General features: G+C 38.7%; 1 protein-coding gene across 4 annotated transcripts in view; it reads right to left on the minus strand.

The window, feature by feature from the left end:
- WWP1 (WW domain containing E3 ubiquitin protein ligase 1) overlaps positions 1–2,422 on the minus strand; it is a 117,207-nt gene extending 114,785 nt beyond the window's left edge. For 2 of the 4 annotated variants that reach the window (XM_077876357.1, XM_077876356.1), the window contains exon 1: positions 2,260–2,422. The gene's annotated coding sequence lies outside the window, so the exon portion shown is untranslated. The remainder of the gene's footprint in view (positions 1–2,259) is intronic. The other 2 variants (XM_077876359.1, XM_077876358.1) reach the window with 2 other exon arrangements.
- Positions 2,423–13,719: the final 11,297 nt, after the last annotated feature.

Consider the following 13,719-nt stretch of genomic DNA (forward strand, 5'->3'; position numbering starts at 1 on the left):
CATTATTTTCCCAACCTGGGTCAGAATCTGTTATTTTTACTTTCTTCATTTTTTTCTCTGACCATCAAATTCTGTCCTTTCCATTCCTAATATTCCAGCCTTAGTTCAGACCCTCATTACCTATGACCACAGCAATCAAGGTCTTTCTACCTCCAGATTTCTACTTCAATTCACAGTACACGTTGCTGCTAAATTAATCCTCTGAAAACAGTATTTTAAGCTTTTCATTCGCAACTCAAAAAATCATCTGTAAAACCCCTCAAACCTATTATATCCAAGATCATTAGCCCAGCCTTAAAAGCAATCATAAACCGGTTCAAACTTTTACTTCATTTTATCAGCCTTTATGTTAGTACAAATACTTTATGTTCCACCCAAATATAATTGTTTCCCTCTCCCCAAACATATGAACTCTGTGCTCTAATTTCTTAGTCCCTTTTCTCTGCTTGGATTACTTTTCTTGGTTTATCAAAAGTCTCAGTCACCCTTCAAAACAAAGATTTCAAAAGCCAGAAGCTCTATGGATTAACCCTCCTTACCTCACCTTGCCAAGTAAGATGTGAGCTCTTCCTCTTCTGAATTTGAATTCTATATGAAACGTAAGGATGTATTAAAAGATAAAGGAGGCATTTGTGATAGTCCTACCTGCCTAACTATTCTGGGAAGGCAGAAACTGCTGTAATCCATATTACTCCATCTACCTCACACAATCATGCAGGAGATGCTTAATAATTGTGCAAGGAAGTGAAGGAAATTTCAGCCTTCCTGGGGCAAAAAGCAAAGATCACTATCTCTCTGAAGGCAGAGAACTTATTTGTGACATCCTCTATCATACCAGGATTCTAAAAAACATAACCCCACTGCCCTTTAAGTCTTGGCGTTAGATGTCTTATAAACAGTTCTGTATTTTAAGGGAAAAGCTACGTGAAAACATCAATAAGCTACATACCAAGTAACTATTCTACATACTTTTTACACTTCTCAGTGTGAGTAGCTCCCAACACTCGGCCAGGAATTTTTCAGTTCAAAAAATATTAACTGTTTACGAGAAGTGATAATTTGCAGTCCCAACTAATATCTACTTTACAGCCAAAGCAAAGTCACGTAAGAGAATGCCTTTATTTTTATTTTTTAAAGGTGCATTTTGCTTGTATCATCCACAGAGCCTTAGGAGACAGGTCAACTGGATTCCTACAGAAGGATCAGTGCTTGCAGAAACCCGCATACATTGTACAGCAGGTACTTCAGGTTAAAAAAAAAAAAAAAAAACACCAAAGGGGGAGAAAAAGAGAACTTTGGACATTATTTTCCACTCTGACCAGTAGCTTTTTAAAGCCGAAACTCAAAATCTTTTTTTTTTTTTTTTTTTTTTGCACAGTAGCCTACACACACACAAAAAAGATAAAAACTCACCAAGCAGAAAAAGTCACACCAAGCCCCTGGAAAATATTTTATACTGGAAGAGTAAGAATGTCAAAATAAAAGACACTCGTCTTGGGTAGGAAAGGTTTCCCTGTAATTACGGGAGCAAAGGACGCTCAACTAACTCCAGACGATGGAGTCAAGGAAGGACTGAGGATCCTTCGGAGGTTGTAAAAAAAAACAAAAAAACAAAAAAACAAAAAAAAACCAAAAAAGCCCAAAAAACAATGGACAAACTACAAAATTAAAACCTTTTTTTTTTTTTTAAAGATGAAAGGAGAAGGTCCAGGTCACTGAGGAGATAAGGAGTAAAAACTGCAAGGTCACTGGGACCTACCAGGTCACACAAAGGTGGAGGTGGGGGTTGTGTTGGGGTGTGTGTGTGGGGGGGGGACTGCAGAGTCAGGGAAGAACCCGGAGGGATCAAAACACGTCAGGAAAATAAAAACGCCTTTTTGTACGGCCGGGAGTCTTGCGGTGAAAGTCAGGGCAGCGGTGCAAGTCCACGCGCGGGGATGGCTTCGGAGGGGCGCTGCGGGGGGAGGACGAGGAGGCGGACGGAACGCTGAGGGGAGGCTGAGGGAGCCTCAGGACGGCGGCTGCAGAGTCACGGAGACCCTGGGCTCCTCCGGGATCCTCAGCTCGGGCCTGCGCCGGGGCCAACGCGGGGCAAGCCCCGTGACCCCACCCCAGAAAACTCCGGGGCCCCCGGGCCGGGGGGGGCGGCCGGCGCGGCGCGGACGGTCGGCGGCCGCCCCTCAGAGGCTCCGGCCCGGGGGCCGCCGCGCCCGCCCCCCCGCGCCCCCCGCCCCCCGCCCCCCGCCGCGGCGTCCTTACCCGGCGCAAAGCCGTCGGCTCCCGGCGGTCGGGCGGCCACTCCAGCGGCGGGGCGCCCTCACCCTTCCGCGCCCAAGATCGCCATCTCGCAGCAGGCGCGGCGGCGGCGGCGGCGGCGGCGGCGGCAGCCACCCAGGCGTCGGCCCCGGCAGCCCAGGCCGCCTGCAGCCACTTGGAACCCGCTCGCCGCGCTCGGCGACACCCGACCCTCCCCCCACCCCCACCCCGACCGCTCGCCGCCCCCGGCAGACCCCACACCTCCCGCCTCAGGAGCGCGCCGCGTGCTCGCGTCACCGGCGCCGCGCCGCGAGCGCGCGCCTGCGCCGCGGCCGCCTCAGAGCCCCCCTCCCCCCACGCCGGGACCCGGAACCCGGGCTTCCCGCGAGCATGCGCAGCGAGGGCGCCCCCGCGAGGATGCTTTCGGAAAACTCCGCTCCTCCGGGGCTGCGGAGCGCGCTCGAGGAGAGCCGAGGGCCAGCCAATGGGAGGAGGGGGGCGGGGCCCAAACCTGTGGAGGGGGCGGGGCCACCGCTGAGATTTGGGAAGAGGCCTCTGAGCGCGAGGTGGCTGCTGCTGACCTGGCTTCCCCGTCCGTCCGGGACTGGGACAGCGCGGGTGAGCGACCTCGGGTCAGGGCCCCCGGCGCTGGCCTTCTCATCTCGAGTGCTTTACTGCAAAAGTAGGCTGTTTTTAATAAATACTCCTTGACCTGAGCATCTGACCTAGAACCCCACTGCAAGAGTAAATCCTGCATTTGACAGGTGGCCACAGAAGACTTCCACTTTACTCTCATTAGTCACCAAAACGTTCGCCCCCATAACGCTACGGTGATAAAACTGGTACTGAGCAGGCACAGGTGTCGGTGCAGCAAATTCGCACGGTGCCGCCATGAAAAAGAGTACATTCTCCCCATTTATAAAAACGAGTTAACTAAGTCTCTAGAAGTTCTGTTGGTTCTGTGCGTTGCTTTTAGAAGACCGCCCTGCAAATAGAAGTCATTGGTGACCACATTACTCACCAGATGACTGGTCTTCTACTTCAGAAATGAGAAAGGCCATCAAGCATGGGTTTCTACAATTTTGGCCCACCCGCCTCACCCACGCCCCATAAATTACCTACATCCACACCCGAGCCTATTGGTTTTCCTTCTGACTCCAAGGCTGGGTGTCTGCTTCTCTCCAAAGAGGACCTCTTTACTGTCCATTCCCTCCTGTGCCCCCTCAGCATGATGATGTTTTAATTATGTTCTGTCCTAAATTTCTCCTCGACTTTAAAACCTCTCTCTAGTTCTCCCTCTTTTTCCATCCTAATTAAGCTCTTGAAAAAGCTATGTACCAAGAAGAGCATCAACGCCCCGTGAAGAATTGTAAGATTAAATAATAACTCTGATTGAAGGAACGTACCTTCTCTTCCTCTCCCTTCCATTAGTTTCTACACTCCGAATTGATACCAGGGCCCAACGCACACCATATCCACTACGATTATTCTAAAATACACACGTGAGCGTGTCGTTTCACTGTTTAAAATCTTTCATTAGCTCTTCAGAGCTTTCAAGAGAAGGATTAACATGATCTTCCAGGCTTCTTTACTGTCGCATGATAGGTCCCTCTGTCTTTGGGGTTCAGAGCTCTGTCTTCAGAGTTCCCCTGATTGCGTTCACTGATCTCTGCTTAAATGAGTACTGTTTTCCTCTAACCTCTTCCTCACTGTTTTGTTTGTCCGCTCTCATTAAAAATGAATTCAAAAACATGCTTACAAGTGCACTCTCAGATATTACGCACACATACCCAGCAGAGGTCTGCTTGCCATCTCCAGAATGCCTACAGGCCTCCTTCCACTTCCTGCTCACTTTCAGTTCCCCTCTGAGTCCTCAGAAGCTCCTAATAGTCACCAAGGCCCCTAAATTTGCAGTCAATGTTGAGCTAACTTTTCATTATTAAATATTTCCTTGGTTTCAAACAAATACTATTATAAATATCCTTTTTATAAATCATTGTCTGTATCCTTACTTACTGCCTAAGTTTAAATCCTTAAAAGTAATCAGAAGTATAAATAATTTTAGCCCTTTGAAACATATTGGCAGGTTGCCTTCCAGAAAGAACACAGGCTTAGGTGTCACGTTGCGTGGACCACCATGCAATATGCAGCTCTGCTACCCAAGAAGGCCATATTCAAACTTTTGTGGGTTCCCAGATGCCCTTACCTTTGTGGGCCTCTTCTTCCATAAAATAATATTAAAAATTAAAGAAAAACATATTAATACTATACATGAAAATATTTTCTTCAGCCTTTCCCTTCTGATTTTAAAAGAAATTAAAACATTTTTACGGGCGCCTAAAAGTATGGTAGCCTGAGCCACTGTGCCTACTGACAATTGGATAAGTCAATTTTGCTGCCACCTGCAAACTAGGATATTTGGCCAAATTCCTTAATCTAACAGTGCCTAACTAGAAAATTGGTATAATGCTACTACATGATATTGTAGTGAAAAGCAAATGAGTTGCTACAAATAAAATACCAAGAATTATGTGGCACATAATAAATTGCTTTTGTTATATTGTTATTATCAATTTTCCCACAGCGCTGTTGGAGAGTATATGATTGTCCTTCACTGTGCCAACTCATCATGGTATATTTTCATATGAGCAAACGTGGTATCCTGCCATTAGTCCATTGTTCATTTTCTTATTTCTTTTATTCACAGAAAGACAACCTATATATAGTATGGATATTGATCCCAGATGAAATGATTGGCCTTTTCCATTTTTGTTTTCTTCTATTATTTTATGCTTCATAAGTCCTTTCCCATCCTGAGATCATATGGATATCTGTCTTTATTTTTTTTCTATTTAGTAATTTCACTTTTGTCATTAAATAATTTAATCCCTTCAGATTTATTTTGGAAACATGATCTATTTTTTATTTTCTCTACATAGTCTTTGATCTTCCCTAGCTTGTTTGTTAAAGAATCCTTCTACAGCTATTATGATTTTAAAATATGCCCACAAATTTATTCATAGTCCTTCATTTAAAAAGTGGAGACTAATCCTCTTCCAAGTGAATGTGAGTTGAACTTAGTGACTTGCTTCTAATGAATACAATATAGCAGAAGTGACAGACTGTCACTTCCAAGGGATCTTAAAAAGGTATTATGGCTCTTCCCTACTTTCTTTCAGATCACTTGCTCTGGGGAAGGCAGTTACCATGTCATGAGGACATGTCAGGTAACTTTATCAGATGCCCACATGGCAAGGAACAGAATATCCTGCCAAATAACAGCAAGGATCTGAGCTTCCTGCCAATCTCCATGTGATTGAGCCATTTTGGAAGCAGTTTCTCTAGTCCCAGTCAGGCATTTAGATGATGCAGACATTTTGATTTCAACCACATTAGAAAAGTTGAACCAGATCCCCCAACCAAGTCACTCTCAAATACTTGACCCATAGTAATGGTGAGATAATACATGTTTATTGTTTTGAGCCACCAAATTTGGGAGATAATTTTGTTATGCAGCAATAGATAACAAATACACTAACCCAGTAGTTTTCAACTAGGGACAATTTTGCATCCATGGGGACATTTGGCAATGTTATAAGACATTTTTGATGGTCACAACTGGTGGAGGGAGAGATTTCCATTGCCATCTTGTGGGTACAGACCAGAGAGCGCTAAATATCTTTCAGTGCCCAAGATAGTACACACACACCTCCAGCAACAAAGAATTATCAGATTCAAATGGCAATATGGTGCCCAAGGTGAGAAATCTCTCATTAACTTGTTTTCCCTGCACCTTAAAATTTCCCTCTTTCACATGTACTTATGAAAGAGGTGGGTTTGCTTCATATCTTTTGTTCATTTGGGTGCTGCTTCACCTTGTTTTAACCCTGGTTCTAGGCTTTCTGCTTTCTACCACTGGATACTAATTTTACTTTTTCAAGGATTTGGCATAAATGGACTCATTCACTATGTACTTCTTTGTGTCTAGCTTCTTTGGCTCAGCATATTTTAGAGGTTTGCTCATATTGTGTGTAGCAATGTTCCTTCTTTACCGTTTACCACTATTCTATTGTATGGATTTGCCAAATTTTTTAAATGTTTGTTCTATTCATGGACTGTTTGTTTATTTCCAGTTTTTGGTTATTGTGACTAAAGATTCCATGACTATGTGGTTAAAAATATTTGTGTTGACATATGTTTTTATTTTCTTGGGTAAATAACGCCTAGGAGTGGAATTTCTGGGTCATATGCCAGGTATATATTTAACCTTAAAAGAATCGCCAACCTGCTTTCCAAAGTGGTTGTACCATTTTACATTCCCACCAGCAATGTATGTTCTGGATGTTCCATTTCCTTTCTAACGCTTGGTAATGTCACTCCTTTCTGATCTTAGCCATTATCATGGATGTGTATTGGTAAGTCATGGTGTTGTCTCTTGTATTCCCCTGATAACTAACGATGTTGAGCATCTTTTCATTTGCTTATGGATCATTTGTATATTTTCTTTGATGAGGTTTCTGCTCAAATATCTTCCCCGTTTCACATTGTTTTTGTCTCTTCTATGTGTAGTTCTATATACCAATCCTTCATGAGATATATATGTATAAAATCTTTTCTCCCAGTTTATGGGTTACCAAGGTGATCAAACTATGTATATAAGCATATATAAACTATATGTCTATCCAAGATGAACCCCATTGATCCTGGCCTCCTGGTATCAACACTTTTATAGAGCCCCCCGCCCTCCATATGGCTGACCTGTGTGACCAGGAAATTGTAGAAGTGATGGTATGTGACTTCTGAGGCTAGATCATAAGAGATTGCAGCATCCATCTTGCCCTCCTGGAGTGCTTGTTCTAGAGAAAGCCAGCCTTTGGAAAGACCCATACAGATAGAAACTGAGGCCTGTTGATAAACAGCTAATAGCCACTTGCCAGCTATGGGTGGCACCTTGGAAGTGGATCCTCCAGCCTCTGACAAGCTTTCAGATGACTGCAATCTCAAGTGACACTCCAAGCCAGAAATGGCCAGCCACACAAGTCATAGATTCTTGATCCACAGAAACTATGAGAGATAATAAATGTTTTTGTTTTCAGCCGCTATGTTCTGAAGGCATTTTTTACACAGCAACACATAAGCTTGTATTTTCATTTTGTTAACAATGTCTTTTAAAAAACAGAAGTTTCTGATGAAGTTCAGCTTACCAATTCTTTGTTTTGTGACTTATGCTTTCTGTGACATATTTAAGAAATTTTACCTACTCCAGGATAAGGAAGATTTTTTTTTTAATCTTTCTTCTTGAATTTTATTTTTAGCTTTTATATTTGGGTCTAAATGACATTTAAGATCAATTTTTGCGTATGGTATGAGGAAAGAGTCAATGTTAATTTTTTTCCAAATAGATATACAGTTGTTTCAACACCATTTGTTGAAAAGATAATTCTTGCCCATTGGAATATTTTGGCAAGTTTAGTAAAAAGTTTCAGGACTATTTCAGGACTCTATTCCATTTCATTTAACTATATGTCTGTCTTTATGCAAATATCACACTATATTGATTACTGTAACTTTAGAAAGTTTTGAAAATCAGGAAGTATAAATATTCCAAGTTTGTTCTTTTTCTCACAATAATTTTGACTCTTCCAGATTCTTTGCATTTCCATGTGAATGTTAGAATTAACTCATTAGTTTTTATTTTTTAAAACATACCTGCAGGGATTTGCTTGGGATTGTGAATATATAGATCAATTTAGGAAGAATTGACCTCTTAACAATATTTAGTCTTCAAATCCCCAGACTAGATCTCAGTTTATTTAGTAGCCTCTAAATTCTCTTAGCAATTTTTGTGTTTTTTATAGTGTTGGTGTTGCATATTACTTATCCTTAAGTATTTCACACTTTTGATACTATTATAAATGTTATTTTTAATTTCATTTTCTAATGTCTCAAAGATAGTATATTTAAATTGATTTTGAGGGCAGCCCGGGTGGCTCAGCAGTTTAGTGCTGCCTTCAGCGCAGGGTGTGATCTCTGAGACCCAGGATCGAGTCTCATGTCTGGCTCCCTGCATGGAGTCTGCTTCTCCCTGTGCCTGTCTCTGCCTTTCTCTCTCTGTGTCTCTCATGGCTAAAGAAATAAAATCTTTTATAAATAAATAAATAAATAAATAGATTTTGAATATTGGCCTTGTAGTCTGAGACTTTGCTAATGAATTAATTAGTTCTACTAATACTATATAGATTTCTTTTTTTTAATTTCATTTATTTATTCATGACTATATAGATTTCTTGAGAGTTTGCATGTACACAGTCATGTCTTTCCAAATAAGGAGTTTTACTCTTTATTTTCCATTCTGTATGCTTTTATTTCCTTTTCTTTCTTTATTGCACTGACTAGAACATTCAGCACAGTGCTGAACAGAAGGAAGGAAGGAAATCCTTGCCTTATTCCTGGTTTTAAGGAAATCAGTGTTTTACCATTAAGTATGATGTTATTTATCCATAGATTGTTTTTTGTATATGCCCTTTACCAGGTTGAGGAAGTTCCCTTCTTTTCCTATTTGCTGAGAGTTCTTATCATGAATGAATATTAAATTTATCAAATTCTTTAGGTGGGAGCATCTGTTGAGATAAACTTTTGATAGATTCATCTTTATATGAACTCATCTTGATATGACGGATTAAATTGATTGATTTTCAAATGTTAAAACAACCTTCCATTCTTTAAATAAACCACACTTGACCATGGTGTATTACACATTTTATGTATTGCTAGGTTTCATATGTTAAATTTTGAAAGATTTTAAGGAACCTAAGTTCATAAAGGATATTAGTGTACTTTTTTTGTAATGTTTTTGTCTGGGTCTGTTTTCAGCGTAAGGCTGGCCTAACAAAATAAGCTTGGAACTGTAGCCCCCTTATCTACTTATGAAGGAAGTTGTGTAAGATTTTTATTATTTATTTCTTATATTTTTAAAAGATTTTACCAGTGAAGCTATCTAGGGTAGGAGTTTTCTTTTTGTGACAGTTTAAATTTTGAATGTAATTTGTTTGTAGATAAAATACAATTTAAGTTTTCTTATCTTCTTGTGCTGGCTTGGTATTTGTGTCTTTCAAGATATTTTTCCATTTCATTTGCCAGATTTATTGGCCTAAAATTATTCATAATATTCCCTTATTATTCTTTAATATTTGTAGGACTGTAATGATGTCTTATCTTTTATTCCCAATATTTGTACTTTATGTCTTCTTTTTCACTTCATCAGTTTAGTTAAAGGTGTTTTAGTCTGATCTCTTCAAAGCATAAGCTTTGATTTCATTAATTTTTCCATTTTCTTTTTTTAAATTTTAGCTTTCATCTTTATTATTGCCACATTTAGATTTATTTGGGCTTATTTGCTCTTTCTTTTAAAGTATACATTATTCTTTGAGAACTTACCTTTTTTTAAGTTTTTATTTTTCTTAGTAATCTCTACCCCCAACATAAGGTTCAAACTCAGACTCTGGATCAAGAGTTGCATATTCTTCCAACTAAGCCAGCCAGGCACCAGGGGACATTACTTCTTTTCTAGAATAAGCATTTAATGAGCACAAATTTCCTTCTGATCACTGTTTTAGATTAATCCTTTGAATTTTGATATATTTTATTTTTGTCATTCCTAAACATTTTCTGATATTTCATGTGATTCCTTCTTTGACCCATGAAGTATTAGGAGATATGTTGCATAATTTTTCAAATATTGGGAATTTACCAGATATCTTTTTGTCCTTATTTTCTAATTTAATTCCATAATGGACAGAGAACATGTTCTATTATTTCTATCATTTTAAATTATTGATACTTGTTCTGTCCCCCAGCTTCTAGGTGAATTTTTCATTTGCATGTGAATAGTGTATTTTCTGCTGTTGCTGGGGAGAATGAAAATTGTTCTATAGATGGTTATTAGATCAAGTTGAATGATTCTATTTTTCAAGCCTTCTATAGCTTTACTGAATTTCATCTACTTGCTCTATCAATTACTAAGAAGTCTCTAACTGTAATTGTGGATACACCATTTTGCCCTTTTGTTCTGTCAGCCATTCATTTATGTATTTTAAAAGTCTATTATTAAGTGTATACACAGTTCGGATTGTTTTATCTTCTTTATCAGTAGAAAATTTCCCTCTTAATCTACCCCAGCTTTCTTATGATTAATGTTTGTATAGTATTGTTTTCCACATTTTACCTTTAATATAACTGTGTCTTTATGTTTTAAAGTAGTTTTGTTGTAAGCAGCATTGTTTGAACCTTGATTTTCTTTATCCAGTCAGGAAAATCTTTGCCTTTTAATTGAAATGTTCAGACCATTTAAATTTAATGATTATTGGTACAATTAGTTTCACGTTTATTTGGCTTTTAAAATTTCTTCTATTTTTCTACTATCTCTTCTTACTTCTTTTTCTCTTTTTTTTCTGCATTGTAATGGATTAGATGAATGTTTTAAAATAAGATTTCTTTATTCTGGGACGCCTGGGTGGCTCAGCTGTTGAGTGTCTGCCTTTGACCCAGGGCCTGATCCTGGGGTCCCAGGATCAAGTCCCACGTTGGGCTCCCTGTATGGAGACTGCTTCTCCCTCTGCCTATGTCTCTGCCTCTGTGTGTGTGTATCTCTCATGAATAAATAAATTAAATCTTAAAAAAAAAAAGATTTCTTTATTCACCTTAGAAAAAGAGAGAGCACGACCAGAAGGAGCAGAAAGAGGGAGAGAGAATCCCAAGCAGACTCTGCACAAAGTGCAGAGCTCATGTGTGGCTTGATCCCATGATCATGAGATCACGATCTCAGCTGAAACCAAGTCAGATGCTTAACTGACTGCCCCACCCTGGTGCCCCTAGATGAGTATTTTTTAATGTACCATTTTATTATCTTCACTACTGACTTATTAACTATAGCTCTTGGTAGTCTTTTAGTGTTAGTTTCAAGGCTTATAGAATGCATCTTTAACTTACACAGTCTAACTCCAAATAATATTATACCACTATTTATTTATTTATTTATTTATTTATTTATTTATTTATTTATTTATTTATTTAAATATTTTATTTATTTGAAAGAGAGAGAGAGCATGAGCAGGGAGCAGGGGGAGAGGGAGCGGGAGAAGCAGACCCCCTGCTGAGCAGGGAGCCCACTGTAGGGCTCAGTCCCAGGATCCCAGTATCATGACTCAAACCAAAGGCAGATACTTAACTGACTGAGCCACTCAGGGACTCTTATACTGCTTCATATTTAATGTAAGAACCTTATGGCAGTGTACTTCAACTTCTCCCTACCTTTTCTTGGTGCTGTTGTGGTCATAAGTTTAGTTCTGCTCATTAAATCCTCTATAATACATTAGCATGTTTAAAGAATCATTCTTTTAAAAAAGAAAAAAGATTTATATTTACCCATGTATATATATTTCCAATGATATTCATTTCTTTATATAGCTCTGGATTACAAATTGACTTCAACTTCCTTCAGCCTGAAACTCTCCCTTTAATATTTCTTACAGTAAAGTTCCTTTGATAATAATTATCTTACGTTTTATTTGTCCAAACAAGTTTTATTTCACTTTCATTTTAAAGGAATTTTTTTTGCAAGGTAAAGAATTCTACTTTAATTATTTTTCTTCAGCTCTTTAAAGATGTTGTATTTTGTCCTCTGGCCTGTAGTTTCTGATGAAAGTCTGAAATAATTTAAATTTTTTGCTTCTCTGTAGTAATATGCCTTTTTGTTGTTGTTATTGGAGGTCTTTTGCTCCCATTTTGTTTTTATTGTTTCCTTTGAAATATTTTTTTATCAATGGTTTTGAGCAATTTGATTATTATGTATCTTTATGTGATTTATCCTCCATGAGATTCATTGAGCTTCTTGAATTTGTGGGTTTATATGCTTTATTATAATTAGAAAAGTTTGAGCTGTTGTTTTTCAAATGCTTTTTTCCTACCTCCTGTTGATATCTCTTCCTTCTGGGGCTCTAATTACAGGTTTTCTAATTAAACATATATGACATGTATTACATCCTTGCTCTTTAATTTTTTCCCCATAGGTCACTGAAGCTCTGTTTTTGTTGTTAATATTTTAATTTGTTTTTAGGGACTTTTTTTTCATTTGCACTTCAGTTTGGATGATTTCTATTGCCATCTTAAATTTTACATTTCTTTTGTAGTAACTAATCTACTGTTAAGACCATCTAGTAAATTTCCTATTTCAGATATTATACTTTTCAACCCTAGAAAGTACATTTGATATTTTAAAAATTTTATCTCTGTCTTCATTATATTTATTTTTCCTTTAAATTCTAGAATATTTTTAAAAAATATTTTATTTATTTATTTGACAGAAACAGTGAAGATAAGCAGATGGAGTAGCAGGCAGAAGGAGAGGGAGAAGAGGCTCCCTGCTGAGCAGTGACCTTCCCCCTCAACACCTGATATTCAATCCCAGACCCTGGGATCATGACCTGAGCCAAAGATTGACATGTAACCAACTGAGCCATCCAGATCATGTTTATAGGCCTTGAACATGTTTATAATGACTCTGATCATTCTGGTGTGAGAAATATGTTCATGCTTTTTTACATGTCTAGTAATTTTTTTATTGCATGCTGGACATTGTCAGTGTGGGCTTGCTGAGTACTGGTTTGTTTGTTTTTTAAGAATGCTAACCTTCGAAACTTAGTCATACTAGCTAAATTACTTGATAATCAGCTAGATTCTTTTGAGTTTTGATTTTAAGCCTTTTTTTTTTTTTTTGTCTGTGAGCTGATTTAGAGTAGATTGTACCCTGGATATTCAATAAGGCTCATAGAATCTGGTTGGTCAGACTCAAATATCTCCAAGCTGTTTGTGAACTTTGAAAATTATTCACTTTATAGCTTGCTGGTCCTTTTTTTGTCCAGCCTTGAAGAGTTTCACCTTATGCATGTGTTGATTGTATTCAATAGCAGTTTCAAGGAGTCCACTAGACAGGATTCAATATCTTTTCTTCATGCTGCTTTCTTCTCTTCAGTGCTCCACTCCACAAACTCCAGTAATCTTCCCAAACTGTATTTTCTGTCTCTTCAACTCAGGGGGTTAAATTCACCTAAAATTCATTCAGTCTTTCTCTACCACCACCCCTGAAGCAGTACAATTCCTAAGCATAAGATGTTCAGTCTAGAGTAATGTTCTGGGACCCCAGAAATTCTATCCATGTTAGTTTTTGGTCCTCCAAGACTAGTAGAATAATCTCATAATGTAGAATGAGCTTGGTACTCAGTCAACTGGGGCCATGAAGACTCCAATGCCTTCACTTTTGATGAAGTGGTCACACTGGTCATTTCACCAGTGTGATTTACACACTCTTAAATCTTTTTATAATCCAGAACATGGATATTAGGTCAGTCTCACACAAGCAAGCATACATTTCCATGTATGCATGCATACACATACAAACACATGTAT

Source organism: Canis aureus, chromosome 28 (genome assembly GCF_053574225.1).
Source record: "Canis aureus isolate CA01 chromosome 28, VMU_Caureus_v.1.0, whole genome shotgun sequence".
NCBI classification, from domain to species: domain Eukaryota; kingdom Metazoa; phylum Chordata; class Mammalia; order Carnivora; family Canidae; genus Canis; species Canis aureus.